General features: G+C 39.3%; 1 long non-coding RNA gene across 1 annotated transcript; it reads left to right on the top strand.

Moving 5' to 3' along the window:
* The first annotated feature begins 402 nt into the window (after positions 1-402).
* Positions 403-8,485, top strand: LOC116585651. Its single transcript, XR_004283748.1, has 3 exons — positions 403-460; positions 5,365-5,441; positions 8,414-8,485. It is a non-coding gene; the product is annotated as an uncharacterized LOC116585651 (long non-coding RNA).
* Positions 8,486-8,735: the final 250 nt, after the last annotated feature.

Below are 8,735 nucleotides of genomic sequence, written 5' to 3'. Positions count from 1 at the left end.
TTTTAAAGTTGGCTTTAAAACAAAAAGAAATTTTGATGTGGTCATCAGATTTGGTAATTAAATGACTTAGGAGATGGATCGCCAGTGGTCAAGCATATGCTTCTGGCTGTAAGTTCAGCTATAAATGAGTTTTGTTTTTCCCTTTGCTTTTCCTGATTTGTTTAACTGGAAAATATTTTTCTGTGGTTCTATTTTAATGGGCTGCTAATGATGTTCTAAGTATTTGCTTGTACATTAGTGGAGAGCAGTGGGTTCGTAAGCCTAATGAGGTTGATGGTTATGGAAATACAAATTAAAATCACATCTGTAACATACATGAGTCTTTTTAAACCTCAATCTACTTATTAGTAAATAATGCACCGGTGTTGTTTGACTTTTAGATTTTTGCGGAGACACATGGGCAAACAAAACACTTTAACAAGTATTCCTAGTTTCCAACACTTGAACTTCAAGGAAGCAGGTAAGGCTCTTAAAATTGGCTTTGTTCTTAAGCTACTCAAATCTTTTTGGGGTTTCCTGTTTTTAAACTGTTAAAATAATTTAATTTATTGTTGAATAGATAATAACGCTTATAATGTCCAAACAATATAAAAGATCATCTAGTAAAAAAAGCAAGTCTTACTTTCTCCCTGGCCTTCTAGAAATCTAGTTTCCCTCTATAGAAGTCACCACTGTTACCCATTTCCTTTACAGTTGTCCCTTGAACAACAAGGCAGTTAGGGGCTCACGGCCTCTCACCGTGGAGTCAAAAATCCATGTGTAACTTTGGTTCCAAAAACCTAACACTAATAGCCGACTATGACCAGAAGCCTTACTGATAACAAACAGTTGATTAACACGTATTTTGTATGTAATGTGCTATATAATTTATATTTACAATAAAGTAAGCTAGAGAAAAGAAAATATTATTAAGAAAATGATAAAGAAGAAAACATATATTTATTGTACTATAGTTATTGAAAAAACAAATCTGAGTATAAATGGACCTGTACAGTTCAAACCTGTGTTGTTCAAGAGTCAACCATGTATCATTTCAAAAGTATTCTAGGTGTATTTAATAAATATGTATATATTCATTTTCTACACAAATGTAATATTATATGATAAATACTCTTGGGACCTTTTTTTTTTTTTAACATATCAACACTGTCTAGAAGATCTTTCTGTATCATTTTGTAAGGAACTTCCTCCATTTTCTGTATAATATTTCATTTCACCACGTACCATGTTCTGTTTAACGAGTCCCTATTAAGGAATATTTAAGTGGTTTCCAGTCTGTGGCTATCACAATGTTCCAGTGAGGAACCATGCCCGGTAATGCCATTTTGTGCATGTGAGAGTGCCTTTTAACTAAATACCAAGGAGCAGAAGTTAGGGGCATTTTAAATCTGACAGATACCATGAAGGACGACAGGTACATAATAATGTCTTGGCAATGACTTGTATGCGGCTCCGCCGTTAGGGAAAACTTCCCCCAGAGAACTCCCATGATGCACAGAGCCAGCAACCTGTTTGGCCTTTCTGGGCCAAACTGAAGGGCTAAGTAGAAACAACAGCCTAGACTTAAAGATAGAGAATTTACCAGATGCAGAGACGGTGGGGCTTGGGGGAGCCAGGGGGTGGGTATGAGAGGAGTGAGGGGGATGGGCTTGTGACGTTTAGAATTAAGGCCAGCCTGGCTGAAGGTGCCAGGAAATGCACAGATTGGGAGAGGGCAGCTACCTGGAAAAGATTATTATAGAAATGTGGAGAGAGAGAGAGAGAGAGAGAGAGCAGCCCCACAGGGCTTGAAGTTAGAAGACCTACATTTGAGTTCTGGCTCCGCCTCTTACTAGAACTGTGTGACCGTGGACAAATTAAGGTAGCAGTGCTTACTTTAGAGGGTCGTTGTGAGGGAGAAAGAAAGGGCGCACGCGAAAATGCCGGGAAACAGTATGAACTTCCCAACTGTTAGCGGAATCTGAATGAATTTAGGTTTTGACATGTTTAAGCATGAAGGATCCTCACCATGGAAAGTTCTCAGATCATCAACTCCACAGGAGGAGCGGTGTGTCTGCCTTATTCACTGCTCTGTCCCTTTGGCCCAGAGCTATGACCGACTCTGAATAGGGGCCCGAAGAACATTCAGTGAATGAATGAAGTTCAGGTCATCTCTGCACAACTGGGGAAGGACATGGAAGTGCAAAGAGAGAGGCTGGCTATGGCTGGAGATAGAGTTTTGAGAGTCATACATTTATAATCATGAGTCCTAACATAAGGAAAACCTAACAATGGAGATATTTTATGAAAATGTATTGATTGAATGTATAAATGAAGGAATGCACCTTTCATGACGCTTTCAGAAATTATTTCATGAACTAGATGGGCTCCCCAATCCTAGAAGATGAAGGAAAGAGGTTTTTTTTTTTTTTTTTTTTTTTTAATATTTATATTGGGATGCCTGGGTGGTTCAGTTGACATCTCCCTTTGGCTTAGGTCATGCTCCCAGGATCCTTGGATCGAGTCTTGCATCAGGCTCCTTGCTCAGCAGGGAACCTGCTTCTCCCTCTGCCTGCTGCTTCTCCTGTTTGTGTGCGTGGTCTCTTTCCCTCTCTCTCTCTCTAATAAATAAATAAAAACTTCAAAAACGAAATATTTATATTACAGCAATTTGATGGTTAACAAAGTTACTCCATATTTTATTTTTCTGTAGTTTTTAACTATTTTTTTGACCCGTATTCTGGTTGAAATAGATTAATGTGTTCTAGTTCCCTTTGGTTGGCTACCTAATTTTAAAGCCTGCTTTAAGCATTAGTGGGGTTTATGTCTCCATATGGGAATGTATAGATAAGAAGGAAATTCCTCAAACTTTGTCACCAATCAGGGATCAGGTTTTCAAAATTAAATTAGGAAATTGGGTTAGATGGTCTGGAATGCCTTTTTCTGCCCTAAAAGTATAGAATTCTGTGAACAAAATCACAAGGGGATGACTGGGGACTGAAAAAAAAAATCCAAAGTCTCTATAGGAGCGAAGCCTCATTACATTTGGGAGGTGATAACAAACACCTCTCATTTACAGAGTGTTTACTAAAAGTCAGGCCTCAGTTACTTTGTTCCACTTAATCCTTGCAAGCCCTATAAAAGGGTTGTTGGAAATTCCGCCTGGTGCCTAGCAGCTGGAAAGGAGGAGATTTTCTAAGCTCATACCAGGATCCGAAGCAACAAAGTTGCCAACAATAATAACCTTTGTAAAAGTAATTGCTGCCCCAAGTCAAAGAACTGTCTTCCACCAAGTTGAAAGGCTTGTTAAATCTGGGGGTGGTCTCTCCAGACACAAAGACATGCAGAGATAATGTCATCTTTGACTCTGAAGGACTGGGTTCCGAATGACTCGGAAGCTTGTGCTGTTTTGACCTCATGAGCTGGGCTGTTTTGCTTGTCCTTTGCCTTTCTCTAGAATCAGTTCTTTCCTTCATTGGTGATGGTGTCTCCCTTCTGTCTGTTTTCTCCTTCTGTTGTGAACTGGCCTGAGCCCATTTGACAGTATAGAGTTTTCAGGTTCTTTTATTCATGTTGGACGTATAGCCATCCTCAGAGGTGGGTGAGGACTACAGATCTCCAAGCCCGTCATCATGCTACAAGGAAGAAAAGCCAGACTTAGACAGATTATGCTGTCCACACAGTTATTGACAGGCAGGCATGAAAGCATGCAACTCAATGACTTCAGATCTTTGCCCTTTTAAATACTCCAATTACTCCCCATTTAAATGGCCCGTTTGGGGCAAATGGCATAACATTGTAGAGACAGGGTTCAGTTAACCTTGTAGTTGCCGTCAGGTAACCAGAATCCTCCATGCCAACAGTGGACTTAGCGCTATTTTAGAACTCAGCCTTGGGAAACGTTTAATATGTTGAAAAAGTTTTTATCCTTAAACCCTGTCCATTCAAGGACAGGCAGTGTTTCCACACTGTTCTAGCTTAGCAGTTGGCAGACCCCAGTGTACAGGCCAAATCTGGTCTGTGCTTGTCAATAAAGTTTAATTGGAACACAGCCATCCCAATTCATTTACATATTGTCTGTGGCTCGTTTTGTGCTACAGTGGCAGAGGAGCTGAGGGATTGTGACAGAGGTCATTTACCTGCAAAGCCAAAAGCAACATCAAACCTTTACTAAACAGGTTTTCTGGGGACATCTGGGTGGCTCAGTCATTTAAGTGTCTGACTTCAGCTCAGGTCATGATCCCAGGATCCTCGGATCGAGTCCTGCATCAGGCTCCCTGCTCAGTGGGGAGCCTGCTTCTCCCTCTCTCTCTGCCTCTCCCCCTGCTTATGCTCTCTCTCTCTCTCTTTCTCTCTGACAAATAAATAAAAATAAAATCTTTCAGGAAGTAAAGGGATTTTCTGACCACTGTCCCAGCCAACCCGCATGTATTAAGTAGTGCTGTTTTTGACAATGAAAACCCGTCGCTAATAGGTATTTTGCTACTTAGCAAAATCTCTGGTATGGATCAGGGGTAAAGAGAGCTGAGTGCTTATATACTCTGAAGTATAGACTACTTATTTATTACTAGATGACACCCCTGAGATGTGCAAGTCCTGCTTGGGCAATAAGAGCCTCAGAGTATTTATTAAAACTGACATACTTTTCTAGAACTCTGTCAATTTTGAAATTTTAAAAGTAAATAGCAATCATCATCACATTTCCTTTTATTGCTTCTCAAAACCCATTTTCATTAGTGATTATGATTAAACCTTCAGATATTCTTATATCAATAACAATATTAAGCCCAGAATTTGAAAAGTATCTTATCCAAGTGAATCCCAATGCAATAGCTAAGATAGAGCAGGTTTATAATTATCCCATTTTATAGCAAAAAAAGCCCAAGGTCTGAAAATATATCTCATTTTTTTCATAGTTGCAGAATTGGTTGACTCTGAAGCCCTTCATTTTCCAGGTGTGATAGTCTGTCTTCTACACCACAGTAACTTCCCAGTCACCGTTCATGGATCACACTTTCAGAGTAAACTGCAAATTTTTAATTTTCAGTCAATAGAAATGTATTCCCTCTTTAGAGGAAAAAAAAAATAACATTCTTAGGGGCACTTGGGTGGCTCAGTGGGTTAAAGCCTCCGTCTTCAGCTCAGGTCATGATCCCAGGGTCCTGGGATTGAGTCCTGCATCGGCCTCTTTGCTCAGTGGAGAGCCTGCTTCCCCCCCCCCCCCCGCCCCCACCCCTCGCCCACCTGCCTCTCCACCTACTTGTGATCTCTGTCAAATAAATAAAATCTTTAAAAAAAAATAACATTCTTAGAAATTTCTTGACCGTTTTGCAAAATAACTTCACCTCCTTTCTTCACTTTTTTTTTTTTTTTTAATTCTTGAAGTTGTGGAGTCACCATTGAGCTGCAGGACTGGTTCCTGGGGCAGGACGAAATTTCCCAGAAGAATCAATGGAATGAAGGTAAATGTTAAAAATAGATCTGTTTCATCAACTACATAAAATGAGACCCTACAGGTTCAAAGAAGCCCTGAGGGAAAACATGACTTTGGGCTGGAGCACTTAATTGCCTGTCCAAGCCCTTCCAAAATTTGCATTCTGTCTGTCACAATAATGAGCCATGTTTCACGAAGTCCTGGGCCCCAGAGTGAAGTCAACACCCACAAAGGATATGTCACACGGATGAAAAATAGATCTGGGTTTGTTTTTGTTTTTGCTTTTGTTTTTGTTTTTAAGGCACTGAGATTTTGAGGTTGTGTGTTACCACAGGATAATCTAACCCATCTTGAAAGATTCACTACATAATCCTAATGCTGGTATTCTAAGAAAAATAAATTATTTAAAAAATTAATTTATTTTCTCCCCCAAAATCAGTATTCAAGATTTCAAGTATTCAGACCACCATGACTTAGAAGCCTATAACTATAGCACAGGGTAACAAGTCTCCAGTGCTAGTCATAGATTCATAGATGCTAAAAGAGGAAGAAGCTCATTATTAGGTCAACAGATTCACTCCACTCCACCCTTACAATGCTGGATTGTTCTCTCGGATGTGTTTGTCTGCATGGGAAGTTCACTTACTATTAATTGGTTAGAGGTTATTAGAGCTGGCATGGTGTCTCCCTAGCCTTTTCTTAGCCACTTATGCCGTGGCTCTGACCCTCAGTTATCCATAATTTATTTCTCCCCATCCCATGATACCATCTTGGCTGGATTAAGCCCATAATTGGTGCTGGTGCATTTTGCCTCTTTCCCCTTCAGGCTGAGTTGGAGCCTTTCCTCCAAGACAGTCCCTTCACATACATGGGCTCCAGTGGACCCCTGTTACTACTGAAACTTATAAGGAAGAAAAAGGGGGGCCAGATATTATATTCAGGAATAAGACTATTAAGATTTGAGCTCAGGAAGTACGTTAGAGTTCTCTCCAGACCCCAGAGTGATTATCTGCCGGTGATTCAGGCCATAAATCATGCAACTGTTTGGATTTTAATAGCAAATGAGTGGCCCCATTGGAAACTTTTTAAATTCTAAATAACTTTAAAGCAACAACTTAATGGTGTAAAAAGAAAAACACAATTTCAAGTGTGAGTCCATTGGTAAATATTACAACAGCAGTAATGTTAGGAGAAATCCTTGTGTGTGTTGAAAAGACTTATGCCTCTTAAAGACAGCTTCTCATTTCTGAACATCTGGGAATCCTCTGTGTGATTCTTTTAGTTGACTTTTGATGATACATGGAAATCACACTATCAGTGTTGGGTACAAGACAAGACTTTGAAAAATCTGAGTTTGAGACTAAATATTTATGACCCATTCTCAGCAGAAAAAGGGAAAACACAATGAAATCTTGAATACTGATTTTGGGGGAGAAAATAAATTAATTTTTTAAATAATTTATTTTTCTTAGAATACCAGCATTAGGATTATGTAGTGAATCTTTCAAGATGGGTTAGATTATCCTGTGGTAACACACAACCTCAAAATCTCAGTGCCTTAAAAACAAAAACAAAAGCAAAAACAAAAACAAACCCAGATCTATTTTTCATCCGTGTGACATATCCTTTGTGGGTGTTGACTTCACTCTGGGGCCCAGGACTTCGTGAAACATGGCTCATTATTGTGACAGACAGAATGCAAATTTTGGAAGGGCTTGGACAGGCAATTAAGTGCTCCAGCCCAAAGTCATGTTTTCCCTCAACTCATTCACCAGCATTGGTCACATGCCCCACTCAATCACAAGGGGACAGGAAGTGAAATTCTACCAAGTACCCAGAAGACAGAGAGCTAAAAATATTTGAAAAATAGTGCTGAAGACTTCCACATGTCGTTAAAATTGAAAGGACAAAATTTGATCTGGAGTATGTTCAAAAGCAGGCACGTCAGATGCTTCTAGTAATAATGATCTCCAATTTTATAAAAATGAATACTCACTACATTAAGAAGCTCCACCCAGTGGTTCCCCACACTTGGGAGAATGAACATCAGGCTTTCCCCCAAAGTTTAAAAAATACTGATGCCTGGTTCCCACTCCAGAGAGTCTCATTTAATTAGTTTGAGATGCATCTTGGGTTTCCAGTTTTTTTGGTTTTGTTTTGTTTTTTTTTTGTTTGTTTTGTAAGCTCTTTAAGGTATACCTAGAATAGAAAGTCATTAGTCTATTTTACGGGTTGGGATTTTAGGATGACTTTGAACTCCAGTATTACCCACCCATCTGTGTGGTCCTAAGTCAACTTCTCTGGGTCTCCATTTTATTATCTATGAAATTAGGAATGGAGTGACTTCTACAGATCCTTGCAGCCTTAACAATCTCTTCTAGACCACTGACTTCCATTTAGAAAGTGTTTCAAGCCTCAAGTTAATGTGTAAGTGCAGCCAGATTACTTTGGAAGTCAATCTGGTTAAGCTCCTATAGTTTCAATAATGGAATAAGGGCAATAATTGGAAAAAAGTCTTTATGAGCTAAGTAGTTGTATTTTCCCACTGAACCAGGAAGCTGGACCAGACTCGAGAATAAAGTCATGTTATAAAAAAAGATAGGGAGTTAACTTGATCTCTTGGTTACATGTGGACCGAGGGTGAACTTCCTGATCTGAAATGAAAAAATTGTATTACCTAAGGCTATTCAGATAAAAATAAATTTAAAAAAGCCGCTTCCCTCAATTCTTCTTGCTGAAAATGAAAAGTTAAAGGTTTCACAATTTCTTCACCATGTAATCCTATCTCAGCGCTGTCCGTGTCTTAATAGTGTATTGATTGGCTCCTACGCCCACTATCTTTAAAGAAGCATTATCACTCTGTTGGGCCAAACATGAGAAACTACTTTTAAAGACCTTTTAAAGAGCTTTTTGATTTTTCAAAAGCTTCTTGGGGGCTTATTGAGGTTCTCTGGCAGCTGGAATTAAGTCTACAATGCTCTTTCTCTATTTCTGACACAGCGGATTCATCTGGAGCCGGCAAGTTATCAATGACTCACAGGAGGGAGACGATAAGGAGGCCCTCAAGATAAATTCATGTGGTAATTAGTTACATGGACACCTGTATTCTTCAGCTCTCTCTACGTGCTACCATTGCATTAGAAACTTGCGATAATTATCAATAGCCATCTTAAATATGTGACGTTGAGTCCACCACCAAGGGGTAGAAAGTGAGAAGAAGAGAAGATGAATTGTAAAAATTAAAACTGTTAGTGCGGAAAATAGCACTAAACTGGCTTTCAACTATCAAAATGCCTGGCAAGCTGAAATAAGACCCAAATCT

Source organism: Mustela erminea, chromosome 3, assembly GCF_009829155.1.
Source record: "Mustela erminea isolate mMusErm1 chromosome 3, mMusErm1.Pri, whole genome shotgun sequence".
Taxonomy (NCBI): Eukaryota; Metazoa; Chordata; class Mammalia; order Carnivora; family Mustelidae; genus Mustela; species Mustela erminea.
Note: the sequence above shows the minus strand (reverse complement) of the source record. Positions and strands in the feature narration are given on the sequence as shown.